This window comes from Lissotriton helveticus, chromosome 5_1 (assembly GCF_964261635.1).
Source record: "Lissotriton helveticus chromosome 5_1, aLisHel1.1, whole genome shotgun sequence".
NCBI classification, from domain to species: Eukaryota; Metazoa; Chordata; class Amphibia; order Caudata; family Salamandridae; genus Lissotriton; species Lissotriton helveticus.
In genome coordinates, this window is record NC_136065.1 from 1,634,103,577 (window position 1) to 1,634,118,119 (window position 14,543).

Sequence of the window (14,543 nt, forward strand, 5' to 3'; positions counted from 1 at the left end):
TGCCACATTATGGCCCTTGTAATGGCTACCCTCGGCATGATGGTGGCCCTAACAAGTTGGGGGCATCATTAGCATATTGCCCTAACATGGCATTATGGTAATCAAGTCTTGCATAATAGTGCACCTCATTATGTTGTTGTCATCTTTGACATATTGAGGCTTGATGTAGGTCACTACTGGCTGTAATGCTCATCATAGCTTTTTGTGGATATCCTTAGCTTTTGTATACCCTTGGCATTTTGGTGATTTTGGCATGTTATGGGAATCCTCTTCACAGTGTGGCCCTAACAGTGGCCAGCCACACCTGGCATAAACAGGACCCTGACATATTGTTGGTGGCTTTAGTATATTGGGACCCACTTATTATTATGAAATCCACCCCTGACATAATAGCGGTGCTGAATATTGTGGTCATCCTGGCACTAAGATGGCCACCCCTTGCATAAGGATATTTTCCTCAAACATCTATGCAGATTTCAGCCCTGACATATATATTACACCTTGGCATGATTTTGGCATCTGTGGCTTAGTGCGTGGCTTGGTGGGCATAACTCACAAATATTACTGTAGCATAATTACTCAGATTTACAGCAAAATCATTAAGATTATGCGGAATTACACAAGGAGCATAACCCCGCAATTAGCTCTATTTTCTTAGCACAAAATGCATTCTCGTGTCAAAATTTGTGAGCTAAATGCAACAGAACAGGTACAACAGCAGCCATTCGCAATATGTTCATATGCTCTTGCCGCAGGCATTTCCCCGCAAATTACTCAGAATTACATGAGCGTGCATAATCACGTAATTTTTGATAATTCACAAATAACATGTGTATCATGAAATTACAATGTCGTCCCGGCCTAGGATGCATGTAATGGTATGTGTAGAGTGCAAGCCTAGCCGCACAGCAAGATGCAAAAAAGGGGGTAAGTTGTGAAAACAATTCATGGTTGTTTGCAACAAGGACAGGTTTTGTGGGTAGCTGCTAGCTTTCACGTTGGGAAGTAGTTTACTCTGGTGAGTTATTTCTTCAGTTCCTTATAGAACTATAGGAGAGCCAGAAGCAGTTCTGACATTGACTGGAATGTTGTTCTTGATCCTGGGTGCATAGATGGAGAAGACTTTCTTTCAGACTTTTCTAGTTTGCATTTAGGGGCCTGTTTAAGAATTTAACAAATGGGTTACTCCTTCACAAATGTAACAGATATCATGTCTGCCTTATTACAAGTGCATTATGTCACATTCCATGTGGAATAAAGTGATTAGGATGTTCGTCACATTTCTGTCAGAGTAACCCATCCACCAAACTCTAATTCAGGTTGTTATTTTCCAGTAAAGTGAAGTCCTGGCTCCTGATGTGACACTGTCCATTTTAGGCAATTATCTTCTCAGTCAGGTTTTCATGGGTATATTTCTGGTTTATGTACAGGTTTCCTGTGTATGTGATGCAACTGGTCTTGAAGATGATGCTGCTCTGTTAGGAGGGCAGTGTAATGTCTTTAGTGTTTGAGGAATGTGGTCAAATTGCTTCAGGCTTTTAAGGAGACATGCAGGGGTGTGCAGGATGCTATTTAGGGGAACTAACGTGGCATCGGTGAGAAAACTGAACAGAACATTTCCTCCATCCATGTGAGAGAGGACTAAGAACTCTATTTTGACTATTGTTCTGATGTCGGTCCAGGTAGGCAAGATTTTGCGTTTCTCAACAGGATATGATATGGTGTCTTGAATTTTGGTAATGTGTTTTTTTTTTAAAGTCATCTGTGTTGATGGTGATTCCACAGTGAATTTTGCATTGCTGTCATGCTGGGCTAAGACGGTCCATGTTAAGTAAGAAAGCCAGACGCGGATCAGTGCTTATTTATTACTACTGGCAAACAGGAGGAATTCTGTTTAGGTCAGGGGGACCATTAGGCAGGCATTTGATATTCAAAACTGGATGAGATCATGGAACGTTTTGAGGATGTAGAGTTGTGTGGCGATTCGAGGCGCTGGTGGATATCAATATTTCTGTCAGGATCCTGATGCTCCTAACTGGATGAGTTGGTGATGGTTGGTGAGGTAGGAGAGGAACCAATAGAGGATTGCGTCAGAGGAGCCTGTAAAGGTTTTCAGAATGTGGATCATTTTTTGGTAGTCGCCTCTATTGAAGGCTGTAGTGATGCTAAGTAGGATCAGGAGACAGGGGTTCTTCTTGTCAGTGATTAGGATTGAATCATTGAAAGATGGCAGTTTCCCTCCTCCATTGTGGTGAGGAAGCTGAATGTATACTCTTTTAAGGGGTAATTCGTAGTGATCCAATCTTGTAGTTGAATGGAGACGTCTTATCAATCTGAACTCGTTGTTGAATAGGACCTGCATTTTTGATTATTTTTTTATGAAAGGTAAGTGGGTTGTGAAGCAGTATATGTGGATATCATTTGGATCCAGGGAGAACTTTCACAGCAGAATATGGATGATTGGAGGTAAGCAATCAATTTAATAAAGAAAACAAATTTCGTTGCGCGCCCTGCATTGCAAAATACGATGCAATGCGCGCAACAAAATGAATTGCCAGGGCTCTTGTCAGGAGGCCACTGCAGCTTGCACCACACGTTGCCCCAACCATGCTGCCAATGAAAGTAACAACACAACTGCTAACCATCACACTCCTACAAGTGTGACAATTCACACTATTTCAGGCCCCCAAAGTTATAAGAATGGCTTGGCCAGCAGGTAATAGTAATTTTAATTAGCATAGCATTAATAACTAACTGTTGTTGTGGTCATCTCTAGATTAGCTAGACATCGCCACCTTGTGGCAGGCTGTAACAAGTGCCAGTGCTGACAATTAAGTGCCGGTATATATAAACAATGAGAGAGAGAGGGAACATTATTTGGACCACTCTTAGTCCCCCTAGAGAATAAAAACGCAACAACAGAAGAGTGAAGCAAAATAGATGAAGGGTTAACAAGAGAAATCACTCTTGTTTTTTTTAGAAGAACCGTCACTCACCAACCGAGTTGGTGACTTGCTTCATTATTGGGTTCCCACCAGAGAGGCCGATTGCCCTTTTCAAGCACCTTCACTTCAGTTAGGGTGAGAGTAAGTTTAGATAAATTGGTTATCAGGCTCTCTGGTTGCTTGTCCCCGCCATCTGTTTTCTAGACTTGCTGCGGTTATTGTTTCCCACTGGGTCTTCCTGTTCCCAATGGACTTGATTTGTCCCTCTTCTTCTTCCTCTTCCCCTCCTGTCCCTCTCTAAAAAAGGAGGTCTATATGTGTTTCCAGCTTCCAATATGGCTGCATTGCTTCTAAAGCCGCCCGGGACAGACCTCCAGTATCCTCGTGGTTCTGCTAACGGGTGTAACCAGGTGCCACACAAGCGTCTGGCTTTGGAGGAGTAAGTACATGACAGCTGTACCAACTACTCAAGGTAACAAATCGGACCTTTCATTAATAACGATGGGCATGTGAACACAAGCCACCGCCCCCCACCAGGATCCATGGTGTAAGGGTTTCCTAAACCTTATGTACGCCCTGGTTCTCTCCATTTTTGTAAATAGTCACCCATCATGCTTGATGCCACCAACTACATGAACGCATGTGGTTATTTTACATAGTCATGTTCATCCTCAGTTTTAATATCACTTCATACCAGCAACGCCTGAGCTGGGGTGCAGGAATTAAAGAGCTACTTATCACTACGATATCGGATTATTTTTACCGTCTGCCTGCGATTTAACCAAGTCACTATATGATGCGATCGTATTAGAGCTTAATCAGTCACACACTCTAGCACTAGCACCATAGGTTAAATGTATGGCCTCCCCCGAAGGGCACAAACTGCAGCCTAAGCATTGTTACTTACACTGCCCATGTGTTTTTTGTCTTGCAGAGTCGTACCGCTTTCAGAAGTTCTGAAGGCGCCACTGTAACTGTTAAGTTGTGTAGTTTGTTGATGCCACAAGATAGGGTGCACCTTAGCGTGTGCACACTGCTGTGGCAACTGGTCCTGAAGAAAGCCTTGCAAAAGGCACTAGGAGGCTGAAACATGTAGGCCATACCTCACCACTTTTAGGATGTGACTGACAAATCTACCCAGTTTTAACATCCACTTTACTTTAATTTTTAATCTTGCCTTACTGCTCCATCATTAAAATATTTTTGGACTGATAAAGGCTATTTTAACCTTTGCACTGCCACTAAAGCAAAAACCCGCTCCGCCGTAGTCAGGCTTCATAGCACACCAAAGAGGCACTCGGCCTCTCTGGTGGGAATCCAATGATGAAGCAGGTCACCGACTAGGTTGGTGAGTGAAGGTTCTTCTAAAAACAAGAGTGACACCTCTTGCAAGTTCTTCATTTGTTTCTGTTTTACTCTTCTGTTGTTGATTTGTTATTTAAGTGCCGGTGCCAGCACCAGAAACCACCAGCTCAAATTAAGCACTGGAATTTGATTACGTAGGAACATTGTGACTCTTTTCCACAAGGATAGTTTGTGCATGATGTCTTGTTTTTCTTGGACAATGCAGGACTGTGTTGGAGTAGCCTATACAACTTTTCAGTGTGGCTTAGGCCTGGATAACAGTTATGTAATTTATTTTGTGGAAAGTACACTAAAAGCCCCCAAAATTACAAAAAGTACATGTTGTTACGTAAAATGCCGGTCAGGCATTTTGCACATTTAATAGTATGAAATGCAACCTTGTGTCCATTTTGTACATAAGGACTCCTTTTGCACACAAAAAGTGCAAAATCACATGAGATGCAAACAACAGACACTTATGTTCTGTTTGTCTGTGTTGTTCACATGCCACCGGAACAGAATCTCAGTTACACAACGTGGAATACTGGTCTAATCTCAAACATTTTGTATAACAAAGGTACAGCAAAATGTCACACATTTTGTGCCATTACAGCAGTGTAAACAAAATGTCACCAATTCTATTGTAGATCAGAGATGGACTGTATCGAAGGCTCCAGAGTCGTTAAGTACAATCAAGAGAAATGGGCCCTTCTTGTGACTAGGCGGGCATCATAAACTTCTTGAATGAAGGGTGGTTTAAAGGTATTTATTCATAGGTGGTGGGTGTGAGAGAATGAAGGATGTCGGTGAATTCAGTGCAAGCAGCGGTCAATGACTGTTCTCATAGAAGTGAACTCTGGTTGGGGCAACTGGAAGCAAGATGAATTTCCATCTGGTGTTATCGATATGGGCTCTGATTGTATTTAACTTCGCAGTGAATAAATCATTGTTGGCACTGTATTTGTTGACTGATTGTGGGATTAATTGACCTGGCAGACCTGAGACCTTGCAAGGGCTTAGACAGTTGATTGACTGACTGCACTACTGACTGTATTAGGCGATACACTGTGGGGCATATTATCAAGCCCAATTTCGCTGCTTTAGCAGCCATTTCCATCCGAAAAGCGGCGATTTAATTATCGCTCTATTATCAAGGACATGCTAACATGTGTTTCCTTGAGTTAGCAGCTGCCTTTTCTCCACTTTGCATGTCAGCGATATATATCGCTAATGACATGCAAAGTGGGCGTTCCTCCCTAAACCTATATGGAAATAGTTGCTGACACAACTACTCACCGTTTAAAACGCGGACCCGGACCCGCGGCGTGATAAAAAAAGTCGCGCTAAGCTGGTTATCTCAGGATTTTAACACCTGCTTTATTCTTGACTGAACCATTCAATCTACCTCCCATGCAAATGATGGTTAAGTGCACACTTGCCTATTAGCAAGCTGTTCAATAGCGATGTACAAATAGAGCTGTATTTCCAACGTTATTGCCGGTTATCACCGTCTATTGCAGGATTTTACATCGCCTGTGAGCTAAGCGTTGCTGATACGCTGCTAACACAGCGATGTATTCCAGCGATAGACGGCGATAATTAAAAAAGCGTGTTTAGCGATAATTATCGCTTTTCCTTGTTAATATGCCCCTGTGTTTTTTGGGGTGTCTATACCACCCTTAATTGTGGCCATGGCATAAAGTAGCAGTTTTTAGCATATAGTAGGCATTCTTGGAATCCCTGTGCCCATCCCAATTACAGTATTGGTTTGTTGCTTAGCATAATGACGCCCAGGGCATCAGGCCTGTTGCCCAAAGTTCATAGTGTCATTCTTTCACTTCTGATAGGTGTTCCTGGCATAAAGTGGGAATTCCTACCTTTCTGTGTCTACCTGTCACTTGTGGTATCACTGGCGTGTGCTGATAATACATAGGTATGTCTTTTGAGGGTGATCTAGTAGCTTCTGAAGCTAAACACGCTTAGCTAGAGCTTCTGCAAATAAAGGGGGAACAAAAAATGTACCGCACCAATGGCGTCAAAGTTACTCCAGTCTGCAAAGCTTTCCAATTAAATAATTCGCGTCTTTCCCCCACAGCTAAATGTTGATGAAATCTACAGGTAAAAATGGGACCAAGTTCCGAATTAACATGGAAATCGGATGTGACAATCCCGTATCCTTCGGTAATTCCCAATTTCTGAGTGGTCCCTTTAGGGAACACTTGAAATGTCAAGGTATTTCTGCATCCAAAAATTACCACTAACCCCGTTATTATATCTGCAAGTTCATATATACACTACATCAGTATTCACACGCGACTACTTACGGCGCCTACCTGTAAAGCGTATCTCTGCAGAATTTTTTTTAGTATTAAACAAAAATGAACCCAACATAAATTGTTTCGGTTTCATGCGGATGTCCTGGTGAGAGTAAGACTGCAAAGTAAGTGCAATGGAACGTTGTCTTAAGACCTTTGAAAAGGTTGGAAATAATATGATATCCTCTAGCATCCAAGTCCTTGCCCATTCCATTTTAAACAAGTGGTTGGACATGCATCTTTAAGTGAATTTTAAAAGGAGGATGACCACGTGATGTTTTAGCTTTGATTTATACTAACTCTACATTAAGGTAATCACTAGAAGACCAGAAACTTTTCCCAATACGTCTGTTCTTGAAGTAGCTGCAACAAAACAACTAGAAAATGCATTGAATTTTAAAAATTCTTAAAGGCTAAACTTCGAGAAATGAGGTTGAGGGTCAGCTGTGACTACCTGATGGCTATATGCCTTTATGTTAACTACATTGAGGCTACTTTTAGATGGAGGGCCAATTTTGGGGATTATTTAAACGTTTCCTGATGGAAAGAGATCTGGATATTGCTAAACCTGGGGTGATTACTATTGCTAGACATTAATGGCACATAGTCAGGCTACCCAGTGGTACCCCGCTTGCTGCTTTGTCATATCAAGTAGGACACTGTATTCCAGCTATTGTTGGGCGGTACCTCATTGCAGATACCAAGAAGGACATGTTTTGGATGCTGTGCGGCTCGTGGCCACAGAGCCTAATATATGTAATGTATAATTATCATATTGGTTATTAAATTGTCTGAATGCAATTCAATGACAAATTGGTTCTTGCAAAAAAAAATATATTTGTGAGATGTAAACCAAATAAAAACTGTTTAGTGGTAGAAAAACAAAAACTAACAAAACTAAATTTAAAAAACACATTCAAAATAAACACCTGGGGATTCCATTCCAAACATAGTGGGCTTCTGATTAAGGAACCCAGAGATATCACACCAAAAATACCTGAGTCTGTACATTATAAATCTAAAGCCATGAGATTCCATCTCACTCACCAAGACATTAAGGTTCTCAAACACATACCTGGAGATTCGGAATCAACTCAAACATTTGAAGTCAAAAGTCCCAGAATTTTACAACTAGCGCCTAGTGATTGCTAAATATAACTCTGACTTAGCAAATCAGAAATTCTGAGAGTGCAGATCAAAAGCCATAAGACCCAAAAACAAAAACCCAGACATTTTAAAGCAAAGGCCTCTACAATTTTAGGCTTCTTTGTAACTTTAGGAAAAATGCTACTTTTTCAACAGTCTATGGCTGGTGAAGAACCAGTTTGTTTTAGCTCTTTTCAAGTGTCCTTCTCAGGCTCTCTACTTTTGTGTAGAGTGATACTTCCTATAGCCGGTAGGACTGTGGCTGGCTCCAAGAAGGAGTCCCCACAATATGAGCCCAAAGAAGTGTCATATCTCTGCACCTAGCTGTCATTAACAATTCTAAAGAAGCAATTAGGGGCAGAAAAAATACAGAACAGGCCTAAAAATGTTTTCATCTTGAACAACAGAAACCATAATTTCACTGTTCGTCCCTACCATCTACCATTGAGCAGAACCAGGGAAAAACTAATCAGCATCCACTTGCTTCTAAGGTTCTCATAATTGCTAAAAGTACCACTGTCTACATACCACTCTCTTCGTTGTCTGGGTTTTCACCCTCCACCCACAGGAATAAAGGCAATACACATCCTCACCCCCATCTTGTGACATGCCACAAACAGGGGCATCCAAAATGGGTACCATTTTGCTTTTGTAATTAATGCTGTGAGCCTCAATTAGGGCGAGCATCAGAAGACATATGCTCCAGTAGTTGCAGAATCTCCTTTTCAATGTTTTCATTATTTATCCTGTGTACTCTTTCATGTTGATTATGAGTTTACTGCAGGCTTTGAGTGCAGCCTATACCTCTTGATGTTTCCCTATATATACTTTAAGAACTTCAACTGATCAGCTGTTCTTGCTAAAGCAGTAGTCTACCAGGACCCTTTTACGGGCATCGTCTGTTCGCCTAATTCCAGTGCTTATCAAAAGAGCCTAATATTCCAGTGGAGAAGTGTGGCTCAGGGGTTAGAGGCGGCAGACCTGGAGCCTGAGTTCGGCCCTGGACCAGGGTTCAATTCCCCGCCTCGGCGGGTCTTGGGCTCAATAATTCCACGGACTCGATAATTCTCGCTCCGGTGCCTTCTCGACTCACGGGTTCACACTCTGCGACTCTGGGCAATAGCTTGCTTAATCTCCACATCGGCCCCTCGCGGTGGGATGCCTGGCTTTCACCTTGTGGATACCCTGCCAGGGTTATCTCACAGGGGAATACCAGGACGGGTTCCCTAAGCAAGCGCGGAGATGCCCCAGGGTAAGTCATGCGCTATATAAGCTTCATACATTTACATTCATACATTTACATATAGCACGATCTCACTGGCTAGTAATGTTTCTTTCTACAGTTTTGCTTCCTAACATTGTATGCATTTTATGAAAAAAAGGGCATCCGTTGGATTACCATGAAAATTTACCTTGATTTAAGACTTCTGATTGTTACTATTTTTCAAAAGAATCTCTCCTTACTTTCCATTCTCTGCATGTCTCCCCTCTATCTGAGCATAGCCTTGTCTAAGTCACATGTTAGTTTGCCTTAATCTCTATTATTATATTTCTGTAAATTGCTCACACCTCGTCTCAAAGATCACAAGCTCTCCTTTAAGGATCATACCAATGGAACCTAACAATAACTAATCTCCTGTAGCCCATCTATTGATACCACCAGTCACTTGTATGAATTCATATACCCGCGCCTACAGAATATCACACCTAACCCTATTATTGTAATCTACCAAATAGAAACTGGAGTGAATGCATGGAGTGTTTTCCTTAAGAGGACAAGACTAATCCAAAATCCCAGTAAACAACAAACCCCCACCAACTTGGGTTGCTCACCGGTGTGCCACCCAGCGTAAGGAGCTTCAACACCTCATCAGGGGTAATAAGCACTATATAAACGCAATTACAATACAATATAAAACCTGGCCAACACTGATTACTAATACATAACACTCGGCACCTAGGCATTTAATTGCAGGTTATACAGACTGCATAATCATTTCCTTGCACTGCTGGACACTCACACACTCTATAAAACAAAACTGATACAGGTCATGTTCATCTCCCAGTATTGTACCAGTCCATGGCAATAAACCACCCATCACTAACTGAAGAGTGAGAAATAACTGAAGGGAAATGCCACTGGTCCATGGAGGACTTTAAGTCAGCCTATCACTGCAGATCGCAAAAAGCTACACACTCTGACCGCTTCTTGACATCTCACAATGACAATCTGATGTGGGATGACATTACCAAAGTTCATGCCCACAGATCTCTCCAACGTTCCTACCACTAACCAATGCCTGCTCAGGACCATGAACTTTAAGAAGAACATCTCAGAAAGCAGTAACCAAGTGGACTGTAATCATTAGAAACACCATAAAGGGACCTGCAGATTGTTGTTCAAAGCTGCCAGGTTACTGAAAATCATCAGCTGTACGCTTATCTTTTACACTTCTTCATCCATCATACTGCTTAGCGCTGCATCCCCATGTACAATAACTTCACCTTGGGGGCCATCACGCATGACATGGAAACACTTCCCACATAGGATCAAAACAAAGACTGCACACTTCAAATCACACATCCTTCACAGTTTACACACTACTCATGTCGGCAAGCACTTTAGCACCAAAACATAGAGGCAGTAAGTGCTATATAAATATTACAATACAATACATATGGTGGAGCCAGTAGAACTCGACCCATTATTCCAGAGGTGATCTTTAAAACTGAGACCAATACTCTATTTTCTGTGCTGCACAGCTGGAAATAGTGCTGTACACCCACCAGATGAGTCCATCATAGCTCCCTACAGATATCCTCTAGATTTGGATACCATATACTCCAGGTGTGGCCGCGGGAATTGGAACGTTGGTGTGAGTGACATAGAGAATCAGCCTCCATAATGTGCCTCAAGAGATGGCCTCCAGATTTCGACCCTACACTGCCTCACACGCGAAATCTAGAATGCTTTACTGATGACCAATGAGGCACTCCCACGCCCCACTGCCCAGTCGCCTCACGCCTGCGGCTCTTATTTCCAAGCCTCTGGACCCAAGCAATGCTGGGTCGTCTGTCCAATGTTACGCACAAACATGCACACTCCAAGCGACCTCTCACCGTCAACTTACGGGTGTTTGCCGTCGCCGAGCGAAGATTGGGCCAGTGCCACGAAGCAGCTCGACGCTAAGCACTGGACCCGGCGCTACGGACACGAGCACGCGCAGGTCTCTGACCCCAGACTCACTCACCTCTCTGCCCTCCTTGCTCGTGAAAGATGAACTGACGTCGTCCAGCTCGCGGCTCCCTCGCGCCCGGTGTCTGTCTGCAGCGAGCTCGAGCTCTCTGCCGCTTGCCTCTAGTATCTGCTCTGATGGGTGCTTTGAGGAAGTCACGACGGGCTCGATTCATCTCAGGCGCAGGGTGTGTCAGAACCCGGGAGCGCTCCAGGTGCAGCCCTCCTGCTGGCACAGCGGGGCTTGGCAGGGAAGGGATGATGGGCAAGATTGCTTGGCACAGGCAGTACCAGTGAGGCTTCTCAGTGAGTGAGTGGCCCTGCTGCAGAACGAGTCACTTGAGAATAATGTCGGTTTATGTGCCCCACGAAGCGGTTACGTTTGAACTGCGCGCTATAACGCACTATAACCTTGGACAATGTTATTAAAGGTGTTTAGAAAGACGGCATCTCACATTTTTAGCACGTGGAAGGGAATTTCGCACAATGCAATGTTTCAGAGTTTATTGCTCAGTTATCTATTCGTTATATTTCGACATCTATTTTCATAGCTTTAACTTTCATACAGCGCCATACATGACATAGTCTATGAACCTGGTAACCACAGCATTGCACTTTGAACATAATTGAGAATGTTCTTGCAAAAATATAGGTCTATTACTTCACTCGAGGAATTTCAAAGGCACGAGGCAGCCATTTCGTCCAAGCATCACCCTTCAACCACTACCCTCCAAAATACCCCATCCCGAGCGATTCGCATCTCGCAGCCCACTCCAAATCACATACCAATCAATTTGCAAGTTACCTCTATAAAAAAGCACAGACTTTTGGTAAGATAGCTCTGTTTATTAATCATTTTCTGTCATTAAAATCTCAGTAGTCTGACCAATGCTTTGGTGGCCGCGGGGAGCTCCGGTACTTCGCTGTTGGCCTCTTTTGACGGTGTCCAGCATCTGAGAAGGTAGCACGGAATCTTGTGGCGAAGCTGGAGGTTTCCACCATGTCTCAAAAAACACATCTGTGGATTCTTGCGGCTTCTATTAATACTTACTCTTAGTGAAACTCCTGCCCTTCCCCACAAAGTCAGAGCAGCTTCCCTCTCTCCTGACCCTATCAGACGCATATCTGGATTACTGAAACTCTCTGTATTCTGGGTTTTCCTAGTTACTTGCTGAATTGGATGCAGTTGCTCCAGAACGCCACTATCTGCCTAATTTGTGTGACTAGAAATTGTGATCACGCTACTTCTCTGGCTCCCAGTTAGAGACTTTGGTATGGTGCACAAAATTCTCTTTAGCAGATTATTGGCCATCTCGAAAATAAGATTTTCTGATCAGTGCCAGTGCACACACTACGCTCAGCTCAGTTCAACTTGCTTGCCATCCCTTAAGTTGGTGAAGTGTGCAATGGTGACTGAGCCTTCTCTGTAACCATATGTAATTTATGGGCAGTAGTGTTATGGGCCGGTGCACTTTAATGTGCTATCTTTGCATGCAATCGCCTGCTTTGAAACATAATAAAGAAACTACAAAGGGAAAACATTCATGGACTCAGTTTAGCAGACTTAAAGATTACTATCAACTGAAAAACCATTAAATGATCCAATTCATCACATACTTCATTTAAAAACGATGTTTCCATGAATCTCTCTCTCTGTCCTCCTTTTATATTAGAGTTAATTTATGATATGTTTTTTGATATATTGTTTATTTTATAAGATTAACCTTCAGGTAATTTGTTGTTGTTTTTATTAACACTTTTAATTTGTTCTATTATTTATTTTATTTTTTTATTTTTATTTTTTAACCCTCCAACACCCTCCTGTTTCTTCTTCCCATTCCACTTAAAATTATAAAGACTTTGATGGTTTTTCTTGATTGTGTTTATAACTGCATATGCACTTCTGATTATCTTTATGGATCTTACTGTATTGGTGTTATGCTGTTTAAAATGTTTTAAATAAAATCTTTCAAACATTAAAAACGCTGACTTTGCATTGGAGAAGCCATCTTGGCACGTAGTATACATATACCCATGGCCACTTATCTAGGTGTTTGCTCCACTCTATAATTGAAGGGTTACCACACCACTTTTATGATGAATCTGACTTCAGGTATGACTTGTGGTTTACAGACCCAGCACACTCTTAACAGGGACTTTTTTTGCATACCCTTTTTTTAACAAAGACCTCCTATTTTGAAACCAATATGTTTTACTTTCAGGCATAATACTTGAAAACAAACAGTAACTGCCACAAACAAAACTTTAATATTGTGACTTTTTGTTAAGAGGGATGATATTACTACATTGATCCTAACTAGCAAATATATATATTACCTAGTGGCAGGCGCCACTAGATAGTTATAGTTAGTGCCGTTTTTCCATAGAAAGAGTGTTTTTGTTCTTGCTAATAACTTTGACCCTGTTTGACAAATCTTCACAAAGCTTTTTAAAAATCAAGTTCATCCACCTCAGATCCTAACTGGAAAGTTTCTGGGAGAACTGTAAAGCAGGGGTCGAGAAAAATGGAGGTTCCTAAAACACATTTTTCCCATATAGTCTTCCAAAGTGACTTTAGACAAAGCTAAAGACCAAATCTCTGAACAGATTTACACCACAGTTTGCAGAAAGCTAGATCTTGTTCCAGAAAGAGTTCTTTTGGTGATCTGTTGTAAAGTTGTTCAGTAGTTTTTTGAGGAATTAACACCCCAAAAAATTGTACATTTCAATCCTTGGATCCTTCACGGACCCTTAACATTGGTTTAGTGAATCCGCGTTGCAAAGTTCGCATTGTGATTGGCTGACTGCAACTTGAATGGCAAGTTGTGGCTGCCATCTCATGATTCGGGGGCTCAGTCACTGTGTTCTCTAAAAACTTCATACATTAGGTGGAATGGAGAAGGGTAGAGGTACTCTGACTCCCTGCATCAGTTTAGGGTGTTTGGAGGGACCCCCTCTATACTTTAAACTATTAAAGACATATTTTCTTTGTTCATAGATGGAGTCTCAAAGCCATACACTTTTTTTTTTAAACACACAGTAAGACATACACAAGACTTCACACATGCTCACCTACACATAAATCCACGCAATGATACATAGAGATACATACAGAACACCTCCAGACACTCACAGACATAACCTCACACAAGCACACACACCCACACAATCCCACAAACATATATATCAACCACTTACACACACAATCATTCCCCACACACAGAGGCACAACCATGATCACATTCCTATATACAGTGACTCACTCTCACAACCTCATACCCCCACATACACACAGATACATGTACACAGCCCCACACACACACATACTTTCTCACATGCACACAACTGGATGGTTGTGTTTCAAACTTATTAACAGACACACACACTCACAGAGACACAGGCAGTCACACAACCATGCTATCCAATATGTATCTAGCCAACCGCACAGTCACAGAATCCCAAATACTCACACAACCCTAAACAATATAGTCAGCCACACACAAACACCACCCTCTATACACACAGGCATACACCTACACAATGACACACACAGATTGC

At 42.2% G+C, this 14,543-nt stretch overlaps 1 protein-coding gene across 1 annotated transcript in view; it reads right to left on the reverse strand.

The window, feature by feature from the left end:
* LOC144755668 (leukotriene B4 receptor 1-like) overlaps nt 1-11,114 on the reverse strand; it is a 77,784-nt gene extending 66,670 nt beyond the window's left edge. Inside the window, exon 1 of the mRNA XM_078644837.1 lies at nt 11,002-11,114. The gene's annotated coding sequence lies outside the window, so the exon portion shown is untranslated. The remainder of the gene's footprint in view (nt 1-11,001) is intronic.
* Between the last annotated feature and the right edge of the window lie 3,429 nt (nt 11,115-14,543).